The 26,309-nt window shown below is 42.7% G+C and overlaps 1 long non-coding RNA gene across 1 annotated transcript; it reads right to left on the bottom strand.

Moving 5' to 3' along the window:
• Window positions 1-11,797: 11,797 nt before the first annotated feature.
• Window positions 11,798-25,943, bottom strand: LOC309610893. The gene is made up of 2 exons (XR_014234212.1): window positions 19,308-25,943; window positions 11,798-15,324 (listed from the first exon to the last, which is right to left on the bottom strand). It is a non-coding gene; the product is annotated as an uncharacterized lncRNA (long non-coding RNA).
• Window positions 25,944-26,309: the final 366 nt, after the last annotated feature.

Raw genomic sequence — 26,309 nt, 5'->3', positions numbered from 1 at the left:
CCCTAACATGGGAAAGGAAATAGCCACCCAAATCCAGGAAGCACAAAGAGTCCCAGGCAGGATAAACCCAAGGAGAAACATGCTGAGACACAGAGTAATCAAATTGACAAAAATTAAAGACAAAGAAAAATTATTGAAAGCAACAAGGGAAAAACGACAAATAACATACAAGGGAACTCCCATAAGGTTAACAGCTGATTTCTCAGCAGAAACTCTACAAGCCAAAAGGGAGTGGCATGATATATTTAAAGTGATGAAAGGGAAGAACCTACAACCAAGACTACTCTACCTGGCAAGGATCTCATTCAGATTCGACAGAGAAATCAAAAGCTTTACAGACAAGCAAAAGCTAAGAGAATTCAGCACCACCAAACCAGCTCTACAACAAATGCTAAAGGAACTTCTCTAAGTGGGAAACACAAGAGAAGAAAACGACCTACAAAAACAAACCCAAAACAATTAACAAAATGGTCATAGGAACATACATATCAATAATTAACTTAAACGTGAATGGATTAAATGCTCCAACCAAAAGACACAGGCTTGCTGAATGGATACAAAAACAAGACCCAGATATACGCTGTCTACAAGAGACCCACTTCAGACCTAGGGACACATACAGACTGAAAGTGAGGGGATGGAAAAAGATATTCCATGCAAATGGAAATCAAAAGAAAGCTGGAGTGGGCTTCCCTGGTGGCGCAGTGGTTAAGAATCCACCTGCCAATGCAGGGGACACGGGTTCGAGCCCTAGTCTGGGAAGATCCCACATGCCACGGAGCAACAAAGCCCGTGTGCCACAACTACTGAGCCTGCACTCTAGAGCCTGTGAGCCACAACTACTGGAGCCTGTGAGCCACAACTCCTGAAGCCCGCATGCCACAACTACTGAAGCTCACGAGACTAGAGCCCATGCTCCTCAACAAGAGAAGCCACCACAATGAGAAGCCCGCACACCACAATGAAGAGTAGCCCCTGCTCGCCACAACTAGAGAAAGCCCGTGCACAGCAAAGAAGACCCAACGCAGCCAAAAATAAATAAATAAAATAAATAAATTCAAAAAAAAAAAAAAAGGGGGCTTCCTTGGTGGTGCAGTGGTTGAGAATCTGCCTGCTAGTGCAGGGGACACGGGTTCGAGCCCTGGTCTGGGAAGATCCCACATGCCGCGGAGCAACTAGGCCCGTGAGCCACAATTACTGAGCCTGCGCGTCTGGAGCCTGTGCTCCGCAACAAGAGAGGTCGCGATAGTGAGAGGCCCGTGCACCGCGATGAAGAATGGCCCCCGCTTGCCGCAACTGGAGAAAGCCCTAGCACAGAAACGAAGACCCAACATAGCAATCAATCAACTAATCAATAAATAAATCTTTAAAAAATAAAAAAAAAAATTACAAAAAGTCTTGAAAATGTTTATTAAAAAAAAAAAAAAAAAGAAAGCTGGAGTAGCAATACTCATATGAGATAAAATAGACTTTAAAATAAAGAATGTTACAAGAGACAAGGAAGGGCACTACATAATGATCAAGGGATCAATCAAAGAAGAAGACATAACAATTATAAATATATATGCACCCAACATAGGAGCACCTCAATACATCAGGCAACTGCTAACAGCTATAAAAGAGGAACTCAACAGTAACACAATAATAGGGAGGGACTTTAACACCTCACTTACACCAATGGACAGATCATCCAAAATGAAAATAAATAAGGAAACACAAGCTTTAAGTGACACAATAGACCAGATAGATTTAATTGATATTTATAGAACATTCTATCCAAAAAGAGCAGATTACACTTTCTTATCAAGTGCACACGGAACATTCTCAAGGATAGAACACATCTTGGGTCAGAAATCAAGCCTCGGTAAATTTAAGAAAATTGAAATCATATCAAGCATCCTTTCCGACACCAACACTATGAGATTAGAAATGAATTACAGGGAAAAAAACGTTAAAAACACAAACACATGGAGGCTAAACAATATGTTACTAAATAACCAAGAGATCACTGAAGAAATCAAAGGGGAAATAAAAAATACCTAGAGACAAATGACAACGAAAACACGACGATCCAAAACCTATGGGATGCAGCAAGAGCAGTTCTAAGGGGGAAGTTTATAGTAATACAATCCTACCTCAGGAAACAAGAAAAATCTCAAATAAACAACCTAAGCTTACACCTAAAGCAACTAAAGAAAGAAGAACAAAGAAAACCCAAAGCTAACAGAAGGAAAGAAATCATAAAAATCAGAGCAGAAATAAATGAAATAGAAACAAAGAAAACAATAGCAAAGATCAATAAAACTAAAAGCTGGTTCTTTGAGAAGATAAACAAAATTGATAAGCCTTTAGCCAGACTCATCAAGAAAAAGAGGGAGAGGACTCAAATCAATAAAATTAGAAATGAAAAAGGAGAAGTTACAACAGACACCACAGAAAATACAAAGCATCATAAGAGACTACTACAAGCAACTCTATACCAATAAAATGTACAACCTGGAAGAAATGGACCAATTCTTAGAAAGGTATATCCTTCCAAGACTGAACCAGGAAGAAATAGAAAATATGAACAGACCAATCACAAGTAATGAATTGAAACTGTGATTAAAAATCTTCCAACAGAGAAAAGTCCAGGACCAGATGGCTTCACAGGTGAATTCTATCAAACATTTAGAGAAGAGCTAACACCCATCCTTCTAAAACTCTTCCAAAAAATTGCAGAGGAAGGAACACTCCCAAACTCATTCTATGAGGCCACCATCACCCTGATACCAAAACCAAACAAAGATATCACAAAAAAAGAAAATTACAGACCAATATCACTGATGAATATAGATGCAAAAATCCTCAACAAAATACTAGCAAGAAGACTCCAAAAACACATCAAATGGATCATACACCATGATCAAGGGGATTTATCTCAGGGATGCAAGGATTCTTCAATATACTCAAATCAATCAATGTGATACACCATATTAACGAATTGAAGAATAAAAACTATATGATCATCTCAATAGATGCAGAAAAAGCTTTTGACAAAATTCAACACCCATTTATGTTAAAAACTCTTCAGATAGTGGGCATAGAGGGAACCTACCTCAACATAATAAAGGTCATATATGAAAAATCCACAGCAAACATCATTCTCAATGGTGAAAACTGAAAGCATTTCCTCTAAGATCAGGAACAAGACAAGGATGTCAACTCTCGCCACTATTATTCAACATAGTTTTGGAAGTCCTAGCCATGGCAATCAGAGAAGAAAAAGAAATAAAAGGAATACAAATTGGAAAAGAAGTAAAACTGTCACTGTTTGCAGATGACATGATACTATACATAAAAAATCCTAAAGATGCCACCAGAAAACTACTAGAGCTAATCAATGAATTTGGTAAACTTGCAGGATACAAAATTAGTGCACAGAAATATCTTGCATTCCTATACACTAACAATGAAAGATCAGAAAGAGAAATTAAGGAAATGATCCCATTCACCATTGCAACAAACAGAATAAAATACCTAGGAATAAACCTACCCAAGGAGGTAAAAGACCTGTACTCAGAAAACTATAAGACACTGATGAAAGAGATCAAAGATGACACAAACAGATAGAGAGACATACCATGTTCTTGGATTGGAAGAATCAATATGGTGAAAATGACTATACTACCCAAAGCAATCTACAGATTCAATGCAATCCCTATCAAATTACCAGTGGCATGTTTTACGGAACTAGAATAAAAAATCTTAAAATTTGTGTTGAGACACAAAAGACCCCAAGTAGCCAAAGCAGTCTTGAGGGAAAAAACGTAGCTGGAGGAATCAGACTCCCTGACTTCAGACTATATTACAAAGCTAAAGTAATCAAGACAATATGGTACTGGCACAAAAACAGAAATATAGATCAATGGAACAGGATAGAAAGCCCAGAGATAAACCCACGCACCTATGGTCAACTAATCTATGACAAAGGAGGCAAGGATATACAATGGAGAAAAGACAGTCTCTTCAATAAGTGGTGCTGGGAAAAGTGGACAGCTACGTGTAAAGGAATGAAATTAGAACACTCCCTAACACCATACACAAAAATAAACTCAAAATGGATTAAAGACCTAAATGTACGATCAGACACTATAAAACTCTTAGAGGAAAAACACTCTTTGACATAAACCAGGGCAAGATCTTTTTTGACCCAGCTCCTAGAGTAATGGAAATGAAAACAAAAATAAACAAATGAGACCTAATGAAAATTAAAAGCTTTTGCACAGAGAAGGAAATTATAAACAAGACAAAAAGACAACCCTCAGAACGGGAGAAAATATTTGCAAACAAATCAATGGACAAAGGATTAATCTCCAAAATATATAAACAGCTCATGCAGCTCAATATTAAAAAAAAAACAACCCAATCATAAAATGGGCAGAAGACCTAAATAGGCATCTCTCCAAAGAAGACATACAGATGGCCAAGAGGCACATGAAAAACTGCTCAACATCACTAATTATTAGAGAAATGTAAATCAAAACTACAATCAGGTATCACCTCACACCAGTTAGAATGGGCATCATCAGAAAATGTACAAACAACAAATGCTGGAGAGGGTGTGGAGAAAAGGGAACCCTCTTGCACTGTTGGTGGCAACGTAAACCGATACAGCCACTATGGAGAACAGTATGGAGGTTCCTTAAAAAACTAAAAATAGAATTACCATATGACCCAGCAATCCCATTACTGGGCATATATCCAGAGAAAACCATAATTCAAAAAGACACATGCACCCCAATGTTCACTGCAATACTATTTACAATAGCCAGGTCACGGAAGCAACCTAACTGCCCATCGACAGACGAATGGATCAAGAAGATATGGTACATATATACAATGGAATATTACTCATCCATAAAAAGGAACAAAACTGGGTCATTTGTGGAGACGTGGATGGACCTAGAGACTGTCATACAGAGTGAAGTAAGTCAGAAAGAGAAAAACAAATATTGTATATTAACGTATATATGTGGAATCTAGAAAAATGGTACAGATGAATCGGTTTGCAGGGCAGAAATAGAGACACAGATGTAGAGAACAAACGTATGGACACCAAGGGGGGAAAGTGGGGCAGGGGGGTGGTGGTGGGATGATTTGGGAGATTGGAACTGACATATATACACTAATATGTATAAAATAGATAACTAATAAGAACCTGCTGTATAAAAAATAAATAAATAAAATAAATAAAGGCAAAAAAACCCAGCTTACTTTATTGTATAACTACAAAGAAAGAAAATGTATTCAGCAAATATATTGTTATTTGGATACACAATGATTTTTACCTCCCCCTGACGTATTTCATGTATCCAGGACTAAAATCTTCTTTAGAAAAAGAGAATAAAGGAATAAAATATTTTTTTAAAAAAACAAAAAACTTGAGGTCTATTGCTTAGGGACTTTAGCTACATTTGCAAAATACCTTCATTTTTGCCATATATGAAACCCAATCATGGGCATAACATCAGGGGGTGGAGATCATGAAACTGTCTTAGAATTCTGCCTACAAGGTGTGTTTTAAATATTCTTAATAATAATAATAAAATAAATTATATATATAATATATAATATAGAGAAAATAAATAATTTATGAATTATACATAGAAGACCCTAAAGACGCCACCAAAAAACTGTTAGATTTAATAAACAAGATCAATAAAGTTGCAAGATACCAAATCAATATACAAAAATCAGTTACAATTCTATACAGTAAACATGAATTATCAGAAAGAGAAATTAAGAAAACAATCCCATTTACAATTGTATCGAAAAGAATAAAATAGCAAGATTAAATTTAACCAAGGAGGTGAAGAATCTGTACACTGAAAGCTATAAGACTCTGATGAAAGAAACTGAAGAAGACACAAATAAATGGATAAATATTTTATGCCCATAGATCGGATCAATTAATAGTTAAACTGTCCAAATAAAAAATAGTTAAAATGTCCATACTACCCAAAGGGATTTACAGATTCAGAGCAATCCTTATCAAAATACCAATGACATTTTTCACAGAAATAGAACAAACAATCCCAAAATTTGTATACAACCACAAAAGACCCCAAATAGGCAAAGCAATCTTGAGAAAGAAGAACAAAGCTGGAGGCATCACACTTCCTGATGTTAAAAAGAAACAAGCCCCAAATGGAGTCACCCGTGCTAAGACCCACCAAGACTACCTAACCTAACTGCAGTTTCAGCTTCTCCCAAGAATGGAAATTTAAACAAATCAGTCTTGATTTCCTGGTCAGCACTAGTGAGGTAATCTGCCTAAGACCCACTGCCTATCCCTAAAGGAAGATAACCTTTCCAGAAGTAATCTACTCTTTTCATTTCCTTGTCCCACTCTCTTTTTACCTATAAAAACCTTCTATTTTGTACAACTCCTTGGAGCACCTTTCTGCTTACTAGGTGGGATGCTGCCCAATTCATGAATCTTTGAATAAAGCCAATTAGATCTTCAAATTTACTCAGTTGAATTTTGTTTTTTAACATTGATTTCAGACTATATTACAAAGCTATAGTAATGAAAACATTATAGTATTGGCATAAAAACAGACACATAGCTCAAAGGAACAGAATAGAGAGCCCAGAAATAAACCCATGTATATACAGTCAATTAATTTAGGAGCCAAGAATATACAGTGGGGAAAGGATAGTCTCTTCAATAAATGTTGCTGAGAAAACCAGACAGCCACATGCAAAAGAATGAAACTCAACCACTATCTTACACCATACACAAAAGGCAACTCAAAATTGAATAAGACTTAAACATAAGGCCTGAAACCATAAAACTCCTAGAAGAAAATATAGAGGATAAGCTCTTTGACATTGGTCTTGGCAATGATTTTTTTGGATTTGACTCCAAAAGCAAAGGCAACGAAAGCAAAAATAAACAAATGGGACCACATAAAACTAAACAGCTTCTGCACAGCAAAGGAAACTATCAACAAAATGAAAAGGCAGCCTACAGAATGGGAGAAAGTATTTACAAATCAAATATGTGATAAAAGTTAATATGCGAAATATAAAGAACTCACACAACTCAACAAAAAACAAAACAAAACAAAACCATTTGGTTAAAAATGGGCAGAGGAAGTAAATAGACATTTTTCTGAAGACATACAAATGGCCAACAGGTACATGAAAACGTGCTCAACATGACTAATCACCAGGGAAATGCAAATCAAAACCACAATAAGATATCGCCTTATACCTGATAGAATGGCTCTTATCAAAAAGACTAGAGATAACAAATGTTAGTGAGGATGTGGAGAAAAGGCAACTCTTGTGCACTGTTGGTGGGAAGGTAAATTGGTGCAGCCACTATGGAAAACTACTGTATGATCCAGTAATCTTACTTCTTGTATTTGTATAAGAAAAATGAAAATATCTTTAAAATGAAAATAAGAAAGAGCAGGCTTTGTAAACTTAGTAGAACAATAGTGTCACATGACCCACCTTCTCATCACTGCCGGTGCTAGAGAGTCCGGAGGCCAGGGGAATGCACAGAGTCTTTGATGTCACTGTGAAGTCTTTTATGGAATGAAATGATTAACACCCAGGGGCATGATGAGGTTGATGGATGGATTTGCTTCCAGGGAAGCAATGTTCCTGCAGTCTGTTGGTCAATGGTTTTGATGCCATTAGTGGGGCTTCCACTTAGAGCTCCAGGGGCCTGTCTCTGTCCTTATCTTGTCAACATTTTTAGCAATAACTTTGATGGTTATTCCATTTTCTGACAAAACAGAGCAGGGAAGAAGAGATAAAGTGATAGACAACAGAGTGAAGATTGAGAATTTTCTTGGGAGTCAGGAATGTCAGGTTAACACTAAAAAAGATTAACTTGCACAAAAATGAAGGTCAGGCTTTATACAGACATCTTCCTAGTCACTTGTAAATTGTGAGTGTGGGGAGACTTGAAAGAATTCCTGTGAAAAAAAAGATCTGGTGATCTCAGTCAATGCCAAGTCCAAGAGTTTGATGTGGCAGCTAAAAAGATGAGTCCAACCTGGGTTTGCATCAACCCTTTCTGCACTGCCCTCTCCATGGACCACCACATCTGGGTGTTACACTTGAGAGCCTCCTCACTGGGCTCACAGTTGCCCAGCCTCCCTTTTCCCTCTTCCCTGGCCCGCATATCATTGTATGTGAGGGGACCACTTCTACTTCCCAACACGCTAAGCCTCAGCAACACCTCATTGCCTACCAAGTCACGCACAAAACCTTGGCCTATAAGGCAAAGAGCTTCATGTTTTGGCCAGCTCCTCTTTCCAGCCTTCTTCTTCCCACTCTCTCCTACATGTTTCAATTGAACTTGAGATCTCACCATTTCCTGACTATATTCCAGTTTCTCCCCACCTCACAGGCTGTCATCTCCCTCCTCAGCCTTCCAGCTGCACCTGCTGAAAGTTCCAATTCTTCCCATACCTTGCCTTACAACTTCTACCTCAACCCCCAATCTCTCACCCAGGAAACTCCATGTTTTTGTTCTCCTTTTATGGGTATATATTTTTTATTATGTCTGCTGTGTGAGTGTTGGGATTCTGGGTGGGGCTCTGGTGTGCACCTGGTGGAATGAGGCACAGGGTCCCAGGAAAGTCTGTATCATGCTTCTCCTCCCCCCACTCCTCCTCATCGTGGCTCAGGCTGAGGAATCTGTGTTTAAAGAACAATAGCAGAATGAGAATAAAGTGCCAGGATTTAATGTGAACCAATGCCCTTGTTCTACAAAGTAGAGCCCACTAGGAAAATTCAGTTAGAGTAGGCAGATTTGGTTCGAGGTCAAAGTGGGATACTTACTCTTCCCACCTGCACCTCCAGTGCAGAGAGAGGGGAAGATTGACGGAGAGACAGAGAGAGATGGAGGGGGTTCAAGTGGGCAGAGTCCACTTACCAGAGTGGACACAACATAGAAACAGTGGATGGCTGGCCTGTCACTAGGCTCCAAATCTTGCCTTAGGGAAGATGGACAGGGCGCCACAAATGGGTGGTATCTTTTAAGGCTCAGCCACCTGGTCCCCTAGTAAAACAGGACAAGTGACTATCCTGGGATTTACCCAACCACAGGCACAACTTCCCCCTTAGAGGGAGACTGGGGTGGCGTGGAAAGAGAAGCTTGGAGAGAGGCGCAGAATTGGTCTATTCCCAATTGGAAACTACTGGAGGACAGTAAAAGTTAGTCAATCTAATTATAGAGGAAATAACTGCATTTTGTTTATTGCATATTTGGTGTGATTAAAAATTTACTGGAGAAAAATCATCCATGAAACGTATTTTAACATTTTTCTGAATGCCTCGATGACACTTGGTGCAAAACAAAAAAAGTGATCTCTTTATAATAACAAAATTTTAGCATGTACCTGACACAATGCTACTCAATAAATCTGTAGAATTGAATTTGTGACTTACATTTTAAAACTGGTATTGACAAGTTTGAGTCAGTCAGGGCTTTGGTATCCAGAATGGAAGGAAGTCGTCTGAAAAACGTACAATATGAGCAAGATTCAGGTCATTTCTAGGGGTGAGAGGGGCTTTTTCTGAACTACAGAAACAAGGCCAAACAAGGTCAAATGATTATGGGACCCTACAGGGACATGGTTTAAGGCTCTAACAACATAAAGGAGATGTTTCCAGCAATGAGCCCTTCAAATAGAGGAAAGGCTGCCTTGAGAGGCTGCCTGCAATTAGAGCAACAAAAAGAAGATTCTGGTTCTGAGTCAGGAATTAGACTCAGCTTCCAAATCTGAGTCTATGAAAACTAACTTCATGTGGGATTTGAGAGAAAGATAAAAGAATGATTTAGCTAAACATTTGAAAACCAGATTTACATTCTTAAAGTCTCATTTAAGGAAAAAAAAAAAAGAAATCCCGTTTCTTTTCTCTTTATCCACGCTGCAGATAATGTGTTTCAGAGACACTCACACCCCCGTGTGTTTAATTATGTTGTATTATCATTGGGTCTTTAGAGTCAAATATAATCAGTCTCTGGGAATACTGGGTTTTTTCACCATTATGTCTTGAAATCATTTATATCCAGGCTTAAATGAATTCAAATACACATACTTTTTCTCTAAAAGTTCAGGGTTATCTATTACTTTGAAGTTGGTAATTAGCTTTATTTATAGGGCCATAGCTGACATCTGACTGAAAAAAAATGCTGCAACAGGTTTGACTGTGGGCTTCAGTTAAAGAACAGATATTACTTAAATTTTCATTTTTTTCCTAACAAAGGATTTGTTGCAAAATTAACAAATCTGAAATAGTGCAGGGCAAATGATAGCCTGTATATGCGTAAATATATGAACTAATAAAAGCTATCATCAGAAGCCCAAGAGAAAGCCAGCTATTTGTAATTTGACAACTGGGTGAGTGCTGTTTTAATTAATGTGATGAACTTGTGAATTTAATCAATTTAATTATAGAGGAAATAACTGCATTTTGTTTATTGCATATTTGGTGTGATTAAAAATTTACTGGAGAAAAATCATCCATGAAAGGTATTTTAACATTTTTCTGAATGCCTCAATGACATTTGGTGCAAAACAAAAAAAATGAACTATATTTTGTGTGTAATATTGGGTTATATTTCTTCATCACAATCTGAGCTAGATTTGGTCAGAATCAGCCTGTTGTAAATCAGCAGCTGCTGCCACAATTCACCAGAATAAAACAAATTATGGAAAGATTGTTTATTAGGTTGAGCCCCATCTTTATTAGTCATTTGCTACAATTTTATTTTATAGTCTCATTTTATTCTAATGCTTTCTCTGTCATAAAAATGTTAATAATTTCTCTTAGTATTTCATATTAATTTGTCAAACCAAGCTTACACAACGCCATAAGCCTGTCCTGCAAGAGATTTGGTGGTGGATGGGGAAGCCAACTCAATATACCAGTATTATGGGCCAAGGATCAAGTCCAATTTCTAAAAAAAGGTTATTGAGCACCTTCTAGCACCTTCTATGTGGCAGGCACCATCCCAGGCTAGCAGTACTGGGTAAACAATATAGACCAGGTTCCTGGCTTTGGGAACTCACAAGTCTGATGGTGGAGATCTCCATGTAAAGAAGCCATTGTGTTACAAAGCAGGGTAGCCATGGTGGGAAAGAAGAGGGACACCAGGGTCACCAGCCAGCCAACCCAAGGAAAAGCACAGCACTGAGGTATCATTTTAGAGACTTCTTGACTTGGGGGTCCTTCGCCAAGTTTAACTAAATTAAGAGTAGTAGAATACATTTAGATCCCACTTTATTCTGAAATGTGAAATAACATATGTAATGGTTAATTTTATGTATCAACTTAACTGAACCATGGGATGGACAGATATTTGGTTAAATATTATTCTGAGTGTGTTTGTGAGGGTGTTTATGGATGGGATTAAGATTTGAATCAGTAGACTGAGTAAAGCAGATTGCCCTCCCCAGTGTGGGTGGGTCTTATCCTATCAGATTAAGGCCTGAATAGAACAAAAAGGCTGAGTGAGGGATTCACTCTCTCTCTACCTGTCTCTGAGTTGGGACATTGGTCTCCTCTTGCCTTTGGATTCAGACTTGCACTGGAAGTTACACTATCAGCTCTCCTGCTTCAGACTCGGGCTGGAACTTCTTAGCCTTCATAATCATATAAGCCTATTCCTTATAATAAATCTCTTTACATATATATCCTGTTGGTTCTGTTTCTCAGGGGAACCCTGACACCATAACATAGTCAACCTGTGAATATCCATTAGTTTCCAGTAGAAATGGTGTAGTTCTGCCTCCCCAGAGGGCTTCTCAACTCGATTAAACAAATTGAACTGATATTAAAATACTCCTTTCATTGACCTAAAGTGGGCATGTGTGTTAAGTGGAATGTGTCAATTAATTAAATTTTCCAGTTATGTGAGGACTGATCCATGTCACTTCCAAAGACTCCAAAGCATTCTCCTTTCTTCTGTGACTTCCACCTTCAGAAATGAACACTGCAATCAGAAGAAGACAGAACTAAGGTGGCCTCTAGGACAGTGATTCCAAAATGGGATGCTCAGACCACTCACGGCCCTGTTAAAAGTGTGGATTTCCAGGCCCCCTCTGACACCTCTGGGGAACCCTGTGGGGGTGGCTAAACTCAAGGTCCTCACTGCAATTGGAGCACAGTTCAGCGAGAAGGTCTCAGGACATGTCCTGACACCCATTTTCATCGCTGCCTTTTACAATTAATTCTAGAAACACATGTTTTCTAAACGCACCATTGTTTTGTTTTGTGTGGTCTTTTAAAAAGAACCATCTCTAGTTTCTGCCACTTCCAATCAATCTTAGCTCTTGCAGCCCTGCCAGTTCTCATGGACACCTGACACTTCCTGCTGTCTGCTGTAGAGTAGCTTTGGGGATAGAGATTATTTCCTTTCCTCCTTCTCAAGCCCCACCCTAAGCTTCTTCTGTTTAACTAAGAAAAATCAGAAATTGGTTAAATCTGTATTTTTAGGGAATCTTTCCCTAGTTGTGTTAGGGCCATAGTTGTTGATCTGGTGACAGAAGAAATTCCTGACTGATTAAATATGCTATGTCTAGATGCTCTGGCAATAAAATTGTGCCCTTGAAGTGAGAGCCTGGCCCCAGATGGGGTCCTGTGGGAAACCCCTCAATGTGGGAGCAAGACTGCTTCAGACTTGGGAGAGGCCCCATGCAGGGGAGCCCTTCATGTCTCCCCCCACTCACTATCCCTGCCTCCTGGGACGTATGTCCCCTCCTCAACCTGGAGGAGAGAAGGCAGTTTGTAGATTGAGATGTCAAATTGCCCCAGTAAAATGCATAAATGGGCTGGCATGACTTTATTATGTACAGCTCATAACTTAATTCACAGCCTCTCCTCCCTTTGGCTTCAACCCAAATGCCCATCAACTGATGAATAGATAAACAAAATATGGTATATCCATACAATGAGATATTATTTAGCTGTAAAAAGGAATGGATGAAGCTGAAAACATTATGATAGATGAAAAAAGTCAGTCACAAAATGTACTTGAAGGGCCCTGCAGAACCAAAGCAAGAGCGCAAATCTGCAGTGAGGGATCTGAGGAGAGAAACTCTGAAGTACAACTCAGCAATCTGGTCCTGGGCTCCAGCCTTGAAATTTACTAGCTTTATGGCCTTAGTCAAGATTCAAATTTTTCTAAACTTGAATTTTCTCATCAGTAAAATTAGGAAAACAGTGTTTTCATTTGTGAAGATTGAATAAGATTGTGTGTGTGTTCAGTGCTATGGTAGTTTATTACAGAAATGGGCCCCCAATTACTTCTTCCTGTATCTTCACCCTTGGTGGTCTCATCCCACATTGATTCTGGGATTAGCCACGTGACTTGCTTTGACTGATGGCACATTCGCAAACATAATTTGAGCAAAGGCTTAACATACTGTGCATTGGGACTTGTCTTCTTATACCACACAAGTCTACCATGAGAAGATGCCTGAGCTAGCCTGCTGGAGATGTGTGGCTCAGCTGTCAGCCAGCCCAACCACCAGCCATGCGAGTGAGGCCGTCTTAGACCATCCTATCCCAGCTGAGCTGCCAGATGACTGGAGCCATACAAGAGACTCCAGGTGCAGAAGAACCAGCCAGCTGAGCTCAGCCCCAATTGCTGACCTACATGTCAAAGACCACTAGGAACACACTTGTAGTCGAGCAAAGTTAGCTTTATTTCGAGTTCTGCATCAATGGAGAGTGTACACCAGAGGAACCAGGAAGGAGAAGCCAGGAGGGGCTTATTATAGGATTTGGGTGTCTGTTGGGTGATTCCACAAGGCATTTAGGGAAGTGGGAGCCAGTTTTTGATTGGGTGCTTTCAGAAAATGGGGCCACCTTGGTGACTGGATCTCTTGATAATTTTTATCTCTGAGGCAGGAGGATTAAAGTGGGACTACAGTTGTCAGTGGTAACTCATATTAGCTGGAAGGAGGAGATGTTTAGTTATTTTTGAGTTGCAGAATGTCCTTGTCTCTGTATAGTTTCAGGCATGATCACAAAATAGTCTTGTTCTGTCTTATTCCATCATGGTCAAAGAATGGCCTTGTCTGAGTATTGTTTATATGCTGTGAAAACTGTTTATATACATTCAGGAACACTACAGCTGCCAGCTGTTGGGGCCACTTTTTACTTTCTTACACAGAATCATAAGCAAATAATTGCCTTAAGCCTCTAGGTTTTGGGGTGGTTTTTAATTCAGAAATATATAACTAATATGAGCTCTTTGTAATGCCTAAAGTGCTGTGCAGGCTTTCTGATCCCTTCTGGGGTTATATATGTAGAAAGCCCTGACTTCATGGGATCAAAGTAGAGGAAGTAGCAGAATGTGAGGAAGTTAACCAGGACCAGCTGAGGACAAGGGGCAGGTGGGGGCCTCAGAGGCCCAAGGTGGCCACATACATGCAGCAGACAGGGCTGGTTTAATCATCTCCTGCTTGAGTCTGATGCTGCCTCTTTCAGATACTGCTTCCCAGGACCAGACCATGATGTTCCATCTTTCCTAGGCCCTCTCCATCCAGGATCCACTCCTGGCTTGAGGGGTAGCAGGCCAAGGGTAGGTTCCCCAGGACCTTTTCTCAGCTAACATCTCTCACAGGCACATGAAAGCCTCTGATGGTCTGTGCATGAACAATCTATTCTGTTCACAGACCCTTCTGTGGGTTCAGCCATCATAAACAATATTGGAGCCTATTTTATTTTTGGTAGAAAGATATACCTACCCTTGCTCTCGGTACCGGAGGTACTGACCCATTTCAAGGAGGTGTGACAGGGGAGTCATAATTCTTGGTTATTGTCTCACCTCTTGAATGACCAATAACCCAAGAGTGAACTCTTCTGTTTGTTTTTTTTTTTAATAAATTTATTTATTTATTTTTGGCTGTGTTGGGTCTTCGTTGCTGCGCGCGGACGTTCTCTAGCTGCGGCGAGCAGGGGCTGCTCTTCGTTGCGGTGCACGGGCTTCTCATTGCGGTAGCTTCTCTCTGTTGTGGAGCATGGGCTCTAGGCGCGCGGGCTTCACTAGTGTGGCACGCAGGCTCAATAGTTGTGGCCCATGGGCTTAGTTGCTCCGTGGCATGTGGGATCTTCCCGGACCAGGGCTGGAACCCGTGTCCCCTGCATTGGCAGTCGGATTCTTAACCACTGCACCACCAGGGAAGTCCTCTTCTGCTTTTTGACCAGGTACTTTTAGCTTAAATCACTGCCAGTCAGGCTCTGGTCATAAATCTCCTGAGAACAGGTCACGCTTCCTGCAGTTACTTCTTCTCTAGCCAAAACCTTCAGTGAAGTTCAGGGAAGAAAGAAGGACAGTAAATCTTATTTTCCTCTTACAAATACTCTCTAGGCTAGTCCCTACTGACAGCTTAAAAACTGACTCAAACTTGATCAACTTCTGCGAGGTACTCTTTCACTCGGCTACAAGAATGTGTTTTTCCATTCACCCTCAAAGCCGGAGGCAGCCACTTTATCTGTCAGAGTATATCACAGTTGGGTACAGAAAGATCCAGATGACTGAAAAGCAACCATTCATACTGGCTTCACAGAAAGGAAGAAAGTAAATCCCCAGTGGGAACACTGGGACATTTGTCTTGGTTCAGTAGGTCCTTGAAAGAACATGAGAAGCCCTTTCTTCATTTGAGGGTGTTGAATTGCATTTTATATGAAAATTTACCATTCCAATCACAGGGGACTTTTGAATTTCAGTGAATCCTCCCTTCCTTCCTTCTTACTCTATCGAACCAGCAAAGAGCCGAATATTGGCTAATTGCAGAGCCAGAGTGTCAACTCAACCACAAAAACCTGGATCATCCACTCTTGGCTGCACAGTTTGCCAGACAATGTCAATATTAAGATAGGAAAGGATTCCATACTTTGAAGTCACAATCACTCAGCAATGATTCCACCCACTTCTACCCATGATGAAGGGCCATTGGCCAGATTCCTGGCTCTGTACCCCTCTGGCTGTCACATAACGGTTTTGTATCTCAGTGCCTTTGTTTGTATCAATAGAATGTGTTTCTACCCATCTCACAGCATTGCTAGGAGGAAAGTACAAAATTTCTTTGAGGCATATAAAGAATGATAAACATATGCTCTGTGAAATTTTATACATTTATTTAATGTGTTATTCCATGACATTTCACCATAATTCTATCACAGTAGGATAAATGGCAGCAGCCAAAACACATCCTTCCCACAAATAACAAGAATAGTTTGTGAGCTCCCCAAGGCTAAGAGCCATGTCCACTCATCCGTATATCCACTGTGACACACATCACCCAAGGAAACATCCCTAGGATAGGTTTGTTGAATAGATAGATGGAACACTGAATGAATGGATGGATGGATGGGTGGGTGGGTGGGTGGTAGATGAATAGATATGGTAGATGACCGAATGGATGGATGCAGGACCAAGATGGTTTGCAACAGCATGGGCATTCAGGTTGTCGAAACATTAAAATACTTCCACATTGGTTGGTAAATATGTTGCTCCCTGAGCTCTTCAAGTGCTCCCTGTTGTCCTGACTACCTTGATCCTCCTCCTCCCACAAAGCCCCCAGTCCTTTCCACAATGGCAATTGTAGGGTTATCATCTGGCACAGAATTCCGTGCTGATAGGAAATCTAAGTGGTTGATGCCAGTGGCCCCACTTAATTGTAAAATATTTTGAATGTCCCTCTTGCTTGGATGGGTGACCATTTCATTACTGGGCTAGTTTTAGGTCACTGGCCCTAGGACGAGGCTCTTAATAAATCCTATGAATGAGATTTAAATTTGTCAGTATTTCCTAACTCATAGGATTAAACTCCATCATAACTTGAGGTCCTCTAAGGTTTTAATCTTTGTTGTTGACTTTCTTTTCTTCACCACACTCCAAAATTTCCAAATAGTGATTTGCCACATGTAGGGCTGGGACTTTTCCCTCGAGTAATTCCTTATTACATTAACTCACTTTCTTAATAGCATGGGTTTGGAGCACTTCTTATTAATTAACTTATTTCCTTTTCCCCCCAGCTTTATTGAGATATGATTGACATACAACTTTGTATAAGTTTAAGGTATACAATATGATGATTTGATACGTGTATATATTGCAAAATGATTACCACAATAAGGTCAGTTAGCACCTCCACCTCTCACATGATTACCTTTTGTGTGTGTTGTGAGAACATTTAAGATCTATCGGCAACTTTCAAGTATGTAATACAGTACTGTTACTATGGTTACCATGTCGGTACATTAGGTCCCCAGGACTTACTCATCTTAAAACTGAAAGTTTGTACCCTTTGACCATCTCCCATTCTCCCCCAACCCCACCCCTGGCAACCACCATTCTACTCACCGTTTCTACGTAAATTACTTTCTTAGTAGTACGAGTATGGATGATTTCTATTCAAAATAGTTACTTATTATTTTAACTCAGTTTCTTAATAGCATAGGTTTTGGGGAGAAATGCTGGCTAAGTGTCATGACCAATGGGTTCATCTAGAATAGTCCTTCATTAAACCCTGGAAGAACTTGTGACAACTGTATATTTACCTCTCCAGGCAGAGCTCATGTCATGTTTTGAAAGAGATGTTGGTCTCACACAGGCCAAGATCCAGCCATGTTGCTGATGCCTCGTTATGTGTCTCTCAGCTCCCCATGGCCTTCGGCTCCTCCACTGGGGACTACCACTTGGAATTTAGGGACTGCTGCCCTCCACCTACACTATGGCCACCATGCATGGCTTTGGTGGGATTGAGCCCCCCTCCCCCCACTCCACTCAGTTCCCTGCAACAATCTTTGGGCAGTAATGCTCACCACTCCCAACACACACACACTTCCCAATAATGAATAATAATCTCCAGAAGAAAACAGTGTAGCAATAGGAAGGCAGAACGTGGGCTTCCCTGGTGGCACAGTGGTTAAGAATCCACCTGCCGATGCAGGGGACATGGGTTTGGGCCCTGGTCTGGGAAGATCCCACATGCCGTGGAGCAACTAAGCCCGTGCGCCACAACTACTGAGCCTGTGCTCTAGAGCCCACGAGCCACAACTACTGAGCCTACGCAGCACAACTACTGAAGCCCACGTGCCTAGAACCTGTGCTCTGCAACAAGAGAAGCCACCGCAATGAGAAGCCCGTGCACCACACTCGCCGCAACTAGAGAAAGCCCACGTGCAGCAATGAAGACCTAATGCAGCCAAAAATAAATAAATAAAATAAATAAATTAAAAAAAAAAAAAAGGCAGAAAGTGTTTCCCATAGACCTCTTCATTAACGTGCTGAGCACCAGCTGAGCCATTTTGTCCATGCTCTTCTGTCCAGACCATGCCCAGAGTACAAAGGAAGGGGCTCTTTCTCACCCCTTATCAAACAGCTGAGAGATTTAGTTTTCAAACTCTGGGGCAGGGCCTTGAAATATAAGTTCTTTCCCTTGGGCCAGAGTGGAGTTCTTAGGTGGCCCCTCTCACCCCTCCCCTCCTCAAGGAGGCAGAAGGGTTAACCTTCTCAGAGTATTGGTCTCAGGGTTAGAGGGCAGGAAAAGGACTCTTCCAGCCCCAGTTTTTCTCTGTCTGCTGCACATCACTTCCTTAAAAGTAAAGGATGCATCATCTACTATTTGGAAAAGTTTTATCAAAGGGAAATTGTTCTAAGAAACATAATAGTTAGCATCTAGAATGTACACTTCACAGCTGGGCCAGGCAATGAAATGGATCAGTGGCTTCTGCATCTTGAAAAGAGAAAAACATAGTGGCTGTCATCCTTCAACAGAGAGTATATTGAATGATATTTTGTAATTAGCTCCCACGCATCTGAGACAAAGAAGAAAAGAATTCCCTCCATCCGAGCATCAGGAAAGAAGCAGTGCAGTAATATCAGGACAGCCACCTTCAACAGTACCTGCCAGATTTTAAGAGGAGATTTTCTTCTGCCAACATCATTCTCCTTTCCCCTACTGCTAGAGAACTGGCTGAATTTCCCCTTCTAACGTAGCATCTTTTTTTGATAAAGTATAACAACTATAGTAACACATTAGAAGAAATAAATATCACACAGAGGAAAGGCTTCAGTGTTTGCTGAAGGTACCAACTGCACGGGTCTCCAGGGTTACTGGGTTGATTTGCATCAGACTCCTGCTCTCTTTCCCACCACCCCAGACCTTCCCTGCTTCCTGGAGACCCTGTGAGACAAAGTCCCCATCCTAGCAAACGGCATTTGCACATTTCTACACAGGACTCACCACCACCACCCCCCCACACACACACCAACTCACAGCTCTTGCTGCCAGCTCCTGGTTTGACGCATCCACACGTTTCCAGGCAGCTCATGCCCAGTGAACTGAAGCTTTGAGCCATGACCTCAGCAGGAAGGACTTGCAGCCTAGCTCCCAGTCAGGTTGCAGTCATCCAGGAATAAGAACTGTGTTGACTTCACATGTTCATCTGACCCTCTTGTGCAGGAGCTGAGGGTCTGGGGAAAAAGAGGGGGACAGTCCCACAGTCTGAGTGGAGGGTCGCATCACTGATGCTCAGAGCTTTCCTCACTACCAGGTAACTTCTATAATCATAACAAATATAGACTTTAAAAAGAAAGAAATGAGCTCTGCCCTCCTCACTTCCAAGTTGGGCAGGGAGGAAGAGAGGAACAAAAGTCTCTTCCTTTGTCTAGGCAGTATGGTTCATAAAGCACTTGGTGAGAGCTGGGCCTGCCCAGGAAAACAGAAATCCCTCTAGGTCTTTGAAAAGAGGACCTTAATACAGGGGATCAGTTGATGAAGCTACAGGAGCGCAGAGGAATTCAACAGGAAACAGTGGAAAAGCAGAGATTAGCCACAGCAGGAAGCCACAAACACACCAGGGCCCGTGAGACAGTGCGAGCATAGGGTGGGACCAGGGGCCAAAACCAGGTCTCCTGCAGATACTGAAACTGTGAGATGGCCCCATGGGAGCTGGGACCATAAGGGAGGGGCTGCGTGGCAGAGGCTGGAGCCTTGAAGGGAACACAGCCACCCCTGAGATGCAAGAGCAGAGAGAGAGACAAGGGAGTAAAGCAGTAGGGAATTTCCTCCCCTCCCTCCAGTTTTCCACCAGGCCTCCCTTGGCATGCCTACCAAGGTCAGTGGTAAAGAAGCCCATGAAATGTAGTTCCTTACAACCAAAAGAGGAGCACAGGAAGGGCTGGGGTGGATCTGAGGCACACCGGGCACCCAGTCTTTCCTTTCACCCTGGTTACAGACCAGGAAGACTAAGATGAAGATCAAAAGGTTAGATGGCCATCCCACAGTGAACACCAGCTTAGCCCTTCTGGCACCATCACACCCTTGGAAGTGAGACAGGAGATAGCTGGGCCCCAGGCTGAGCAGCTGGAGCTTGTCTCCTGCAGACATTTCAAGGGAAAGATAAAGGCAGGTGCAGAGAGGAGCTGAGCTCTGCTAGAGTAAAAAGATAAGACGACCACATTTTTCATTCTTGAGGTCAGGGAGACCTCCCCGACTACAAATGCGCAAAAAAAGGTTCCTCAGGAGTCAAAAAAGGGAGGGGGTGTTAGCCCATAGTACGTCCTGCCAACCTCCCAGAGCCCTCGCGCTGGAATCCATCTTGGCTAAAAGATGTGCGCCCACATCAGGGAGTGCCCTGAGTCAGACCAGATATGGGCACAAAGCAAGATGAAGCAAGATGATTGGCTAGAGGAAACCGACAAAACTGCCCCCATATAAACAATTTAAGCCACCCCCATATAAACAATTTAAGCCGCTCCCAAAGCACGTGACTCTCCGAGCCCCCTCGTGTGTCTTTCCGCACATACTTGTTTTCTAATAAACACTTTACCTGCTTCACTACCTTCTGTCTCCTTGTTGAATTCTTTCTTCAGAGAAGACAAGGACCAAGGTCCTGTTTCAAGCCCGCTGGCCCTTGTGGTCTAGGGGTTAAGATTCCTGGTTTTCACCCAGGCAGCCCGGATTCAATTCACTGTCAGGGAACTAAGATTCTGCTTCAAGTGGCCGCACCGTGGCCCCCAACCCTGCCCCGCCTGAGCTGAGAAGGAGGAGCAAGAATATGCTCTGAGGTGGGGATGAAAGAAGATCCCGCAGAGACTTCGGGAGATCCCAGGGCAAGGGCTGAGAGGGCCACAATGCAAGTTTGCTCACTGGACTCCTAGGATGGGTGAGTTCTGGGGTCTGGACTCCTAGGATGGGTGGGTTCTGGGGTCTAAGAATTGGGATGTCTTGGACAGCAGCAGAAATTTAAACCCTCAAGTTCCATTAGAGGGCCTGTACTAGAGGTGGTCCATGTTACAGCAGAGGGAGAGAAATGAGACTGGGCTTCCAGCTGTGTAAAGGTGCTTTTTTTTTAAACCATGTCATGGGCTTGCACTGGACAACCTATTTGTTATTTGAACCCCTAATGCTTTGCACTCTAACGAAATTGTCCCCCCACTTTGTAAGGCTGCTGGTGGGTGTGCTGCTGTGACCTGAGCTAGTTTACCGGTTATGAGTCCAGGTGGGCCGGGGCCAGAGTCCAACACCACCGTCACAGTCCTGGCCATGGACACCTTATTGAACCTTTCAGGTTCCTCTCCTGGAAGATGGGGGTGCTGACATCTGCCTCGCAGAGAGCCATTGTGAGGACTACATGAGACAGTGAACTTGGCAACAAAGCACTTAGCACAGAGCCTGGCTCCCGGAAAGGGCTCAAATAATGGCAGCGCTGGTCCGCGGGTGAGTGAAAGCTCTCACAGCCTTACCAGGATCACCCACCCACCAGGACCCCTGGATGCTCTGATCCTGGGCTAGGCCAGTGAGAACACACAGCAAGGAACAGGCTCCTTGCCACCTGCCTTCACGGCTGGGCGGTAAAGGGTTGAAGGCAGCAAATTGCCTTCCCAGCCTGTGGCTCCTTAGTCACAACAAACAAACAAATCACAGCCTGTCAAGACAGTCCCAGAAGTGAATGAGATCAGAAGAATGCACATTGGCTGGCAAAATTTATCACCTTCAGGTGCCCATGGAAGTCCTGTTATGTTGAGAAAGAAAGTCAAAGGACTTCGCGGAGACGGGGAAACCTGACGCCCCTTCCCACTGTCGAGGGGTTCGGGCTGGGTACTGTGGGGGACGGGTGGGGTGAAGGAGCAGTCAGGGCGCCTGTGGTAATGGACAGACGCCTCTGAAAGTCACGGGTCGCCGTCTGTCCTCTGTGGGCGGTGCAGGAGCCGCGAGGGCCTCCCTGGACCCGGTGACCACAGGGAGGGCAGAGGCTAACGGAGGGGGTTAGCTACTGGTTATCTCAGGGCCTGGGGGACCAGCACACAGGGATGGCAGAGGCAGGGGAGGGGGAACAGGGCGAGAGGGGCCTGAGCTCTGTGGCAAGACCCCGTGGGTGAGTCAGACAAACAGCAGTGAAGGTCACAGGTACGGTCAGCCCTTCACTCACCCAAGGGGGTGCCCAAGGCGGCCTGTAAGATACACAATTTCCACTAAGCCTCCTGCAAACATGAATGGCTCCTGGAGGGACCTGCTCAGCATCGTCTGGGCTTTTCAGCCGTGACTTTAGGACGGGGTTTTCTTTCCTTCGAGTGGATTCACACAACCCCCCATCCCACTCCCCACCGCTGTCAGGGTGCGGTCACAGTAGCTCTGCAGTTCTGTGTATTGTCAAGATAATGACCCTTAAAGAAAAAAAAAAAAGAAACTACCGTTCTTGGAGGGATGGAGAAAGAGAGGACAGAGGAGAGAAAGCTCTAGAAACTCTAAGGAGGGCCATGGTCTCTGGCCAGGGTGAGACAGAGCTTCAGCAAAGGGGCAGAGGTAGGACCACAGAGCATATTCTGGACACAGTTAAGTTTTTCTATGTGTCTGGAATGGTGCGCCGGGGAGGTATCTTCTGTCAGCGGGTATATATTGGATTAATGATAACACGTAAAACACGTAATCCAGGCTTTACCGATATTTGTTCCATTGAATTTGGGGGGAAGAATCTGAGCTTCATCTTACTGAATCAACAGTCAAATGGTGACCCCCAGGCATTCTTGGGGAGGTGGGACCATGGTGGCTCAGCAGCGGGGGGCCTGGACGACAGTCCCTTATCACAGGGTCACAGGGGGCGACAGGCCTTGTGGGCCAGCCTGATTCAGTGAGCACTGACAAAGATTCTTTGCTTGACCAAACTTTAGTCGGGTTCCCAAACCTTCTCCAAGCCCATCTCTGCACTTCCTTGTAAAATACAGTTTCAGCAAGAACCAGCTCTCCTAACCTCAATATCTGATCAGGTTCCTCGTCCCCCTCATTTCCCAGGTGGTATATGATCACCCTGGCCTGCCCTCAGCAAGAAGCCTGTTAGTCTGGTTTAGCCAGAGTTCCCTCTTACCCCTGATGTTTCCTCGTAGGAATTTTCCACACACTGACTCCCACCCTGATCCTTGGCTACAAATTCCCACTTGCCTGTGCGGTATTCAGAGTTAAGTCCAGTCTCTTTCCCACTGCAGAATCCCATTGCAGTGGTCTCTCTACCTATTGCCATGGTCCTGAATGAAAGCTGCCTTACGTTCTTTAATAAACAGCATGAATCATTTTTTCTTTAACAGGCCCACCCGCCTCCCCACTCGTCCCTCACCTGTCACCACCAGCCACAAACATTGATTTCCCTCCCCTCTTGCCACACCTGTGGGTCTGATGGGAGGCCCCCAGCTCGGTGCTGCTCTTGCCAATGAAGGCACTTCTCCACCTCTGCCCCTGGCACCTGAAAGTTGCCATCGTGGTGCCTTTCCACAGGTACAATGCCGCAAATTGGGCCCTGCCCCTGAAATATATTCTATACCATGCAAATACTAAAAGTGGTCACAAAAGTACATTAAAATAAAATATAAACAGATGCTTTAACAAACATTTGTTAAGTGAAATTAAATGTTTAATATACAAGCTGCCATGAATAGTATCTTAGGCAGTTTTTTGCCTAGACCAAACTGGCTGACACTGTTCCTTTTTTTTTAAGTTAACAGGAAATATAGAAGTTTTCCTGCACTTTTTCCTCTTCCTCATTCCCTTCCTCTCAGTTCAACCTTAAAGCCCTCAGGTAGGGCAGAGCAAGGTGGGAGGAAGTCATGGTGGCTCAGGGCAGTGTGGGAGAGCCCAGTCGGGGTCTGGAGGATGTCTGGTGAGGGCACAGCACAGCACGGGATTTCTGAGCCCAGGTGACATGAGGAGGGCATCAGAGGGAAGTCTGAGGTGGGAGACTGACTACGTACATACGTGGATATATTCAGGGAAAGGGAAGCCAGGTTTCTCACTGACAGAAAAGAAAGTTACAAATAAGGAAGGAAAAAATAAAATGAATCCTGCGGTGCTGAAACTGACAGTGTCAGTGTGAACTCACGTTGTCATATATATAGGAATAAAGACAGAGAGAAATATAGATGCAAATGTTTGTGTGTGTGTAGATAAAAGTACATATATATATTCCCTAACCCTGGCCACACCTGGAAGTAGTGGTACCACAAAAGCAATGAGCCTACTTAGCTCCCCGATCTTGGCTTTTAAATATCATTCCCAACTGAAAGAAACCAGGGCTCCTTAGAGAAATGGCTGATTCCAGGGCTGGGGCAGGGAACCTACAAGATGAGCCTGGGATATCTTATTGTGCCAGAAAGTAGGAAAGTGCTCAGAGAACAATAGGGATATGTCAAAAGGACTTTGGTCTACAGGTCAAATCTGAGACAATTTTAGCATCAAAATAGATGATAGTGTCAATGCCTATAGTTGAACCAGTTGGGTTTACTACTCATTACAGTGAGGGCGAATGCATACCATAAGTAACCATGGGGTATCTCAGTAAGAGGATATCAGAAAGAAACTATTACAGGATCTGGCTTTTGTTTTGGAGGGTTTGGGGAGAGTCCAAGAACATGGGATTCACTCTGGATCGCACACTGTCAGGCAGTAGAGACATTTCTATGATTGGTGCCTCAACAAATCTTATCTATAGGGAGGGCAGACTAGAGCGGGGATCAGGCTGTAACAGTCAAGAAGAAGCAGTCACTCATATTAGCCGGGAGAGAGGGATATTTGGTATTTTGTGGGTTGCATCTTGTTTTTGTCTATGCCTAGACAAAATTATTAAGTGGCCTTGTTTTGTATCAATTTGCCATGGTCTCAAAGTGGCCTTGTCTGATGTTGGTGCTCTGTGAGATGACTTGTGCCCGACAGAAGAGGATACGTGGCCTAGTTTGAGCACCAGGCCAGCTTTGAACAGTGACGTCCAGCTGAAAGCATCACACCAGGTCCTAGATCTCAGGAATGCCTTTTTCTTTATCAATAATAATGACATAACTTATGGGACAAAATAAGACTCTATGAATCCATATAGATATAAAGTAATTGATTAATTAACTAAATTAGGAATATGATCAGAAATTTCTTTAAATTAATAGACTTTGTTTTAGAGCAGTTTTAGGTTTATAGGAAAATTGAACAGAAAGTACAGAGTTCCCATATATTTCACACACACACACACACACACACGAGTTTCCGCTATTATTTACATCTTGTATTTTTGTGGTACATTTGTTACAATTTATGAGGTAATATGACTCATAAACCAAAGTCTATAGTTTATGTTAGAGTTCACTCTTTGTGTTGTACATTCTGTGGGCTTTGACAAATGTGTAATAAATGTATCCACCATTACAGTATCAGCAGAATAGTTTTACTGCCCTAAAATCCCCTGTGCTCCACCTGTTCTTCCCTCGTTCTGAACCCTGGCAACCACTGGTCCTTTTACTGTCTCCCTAGTTTTGCCTTTTCTAGAATGTCACATAGTTAGAATCATACAATATGTATTCTTTTCAGATTGGCTTCCTTCACTGGGCAATATGCTTTTAAGTTTCCTCATTGTCTTTTTATGACTTTATAGCTCATTTATTTATTTATTTATTTATTTTCCCCCAAACTTTTGGGTTTATTTATTTATTTATTTATTTATGGCTGTGTTGGGTCTTCGTTTCTGTGCGAGGGCTTTCTCTAGTTGTGGCAAGCAGGGGCCACTCTTCATCGCGGTGCGCAGGCCTCTCACTATTGCGGCCTCTCTTGTTGCCGAGCACAGGCTCCAGACGCGCAGGCTCAGTAATTGTGGCTCACGGGCCTAGTTGCTCCGCGGCATGTGGGATCCTCCCAGACCAGGGCTCGAACCCGTGTCTCCTGCCTTGGCAGGCAGACTCTCAACCACTGCACCACCAGGGAAGCCCTAGCTCATTTATTTTTATTGCTGAATAATACTCCATTGTA

This window comes from Balaenoptera borealis, assembly GCF_965194805.1.
Source record: "Balaenoptera borealis genome assembly, chromosome: 14".
Taxonomy (NCBI): Eukaryota; Metazoa; Chordata; class Mammalia; order Artiodactyla; family Balaenopteridae; genus Balaenoptera; species Balaenoptera borealis.
This window is presented reverse-complemented; position numbering and strand designations above follow the sequence as displayed.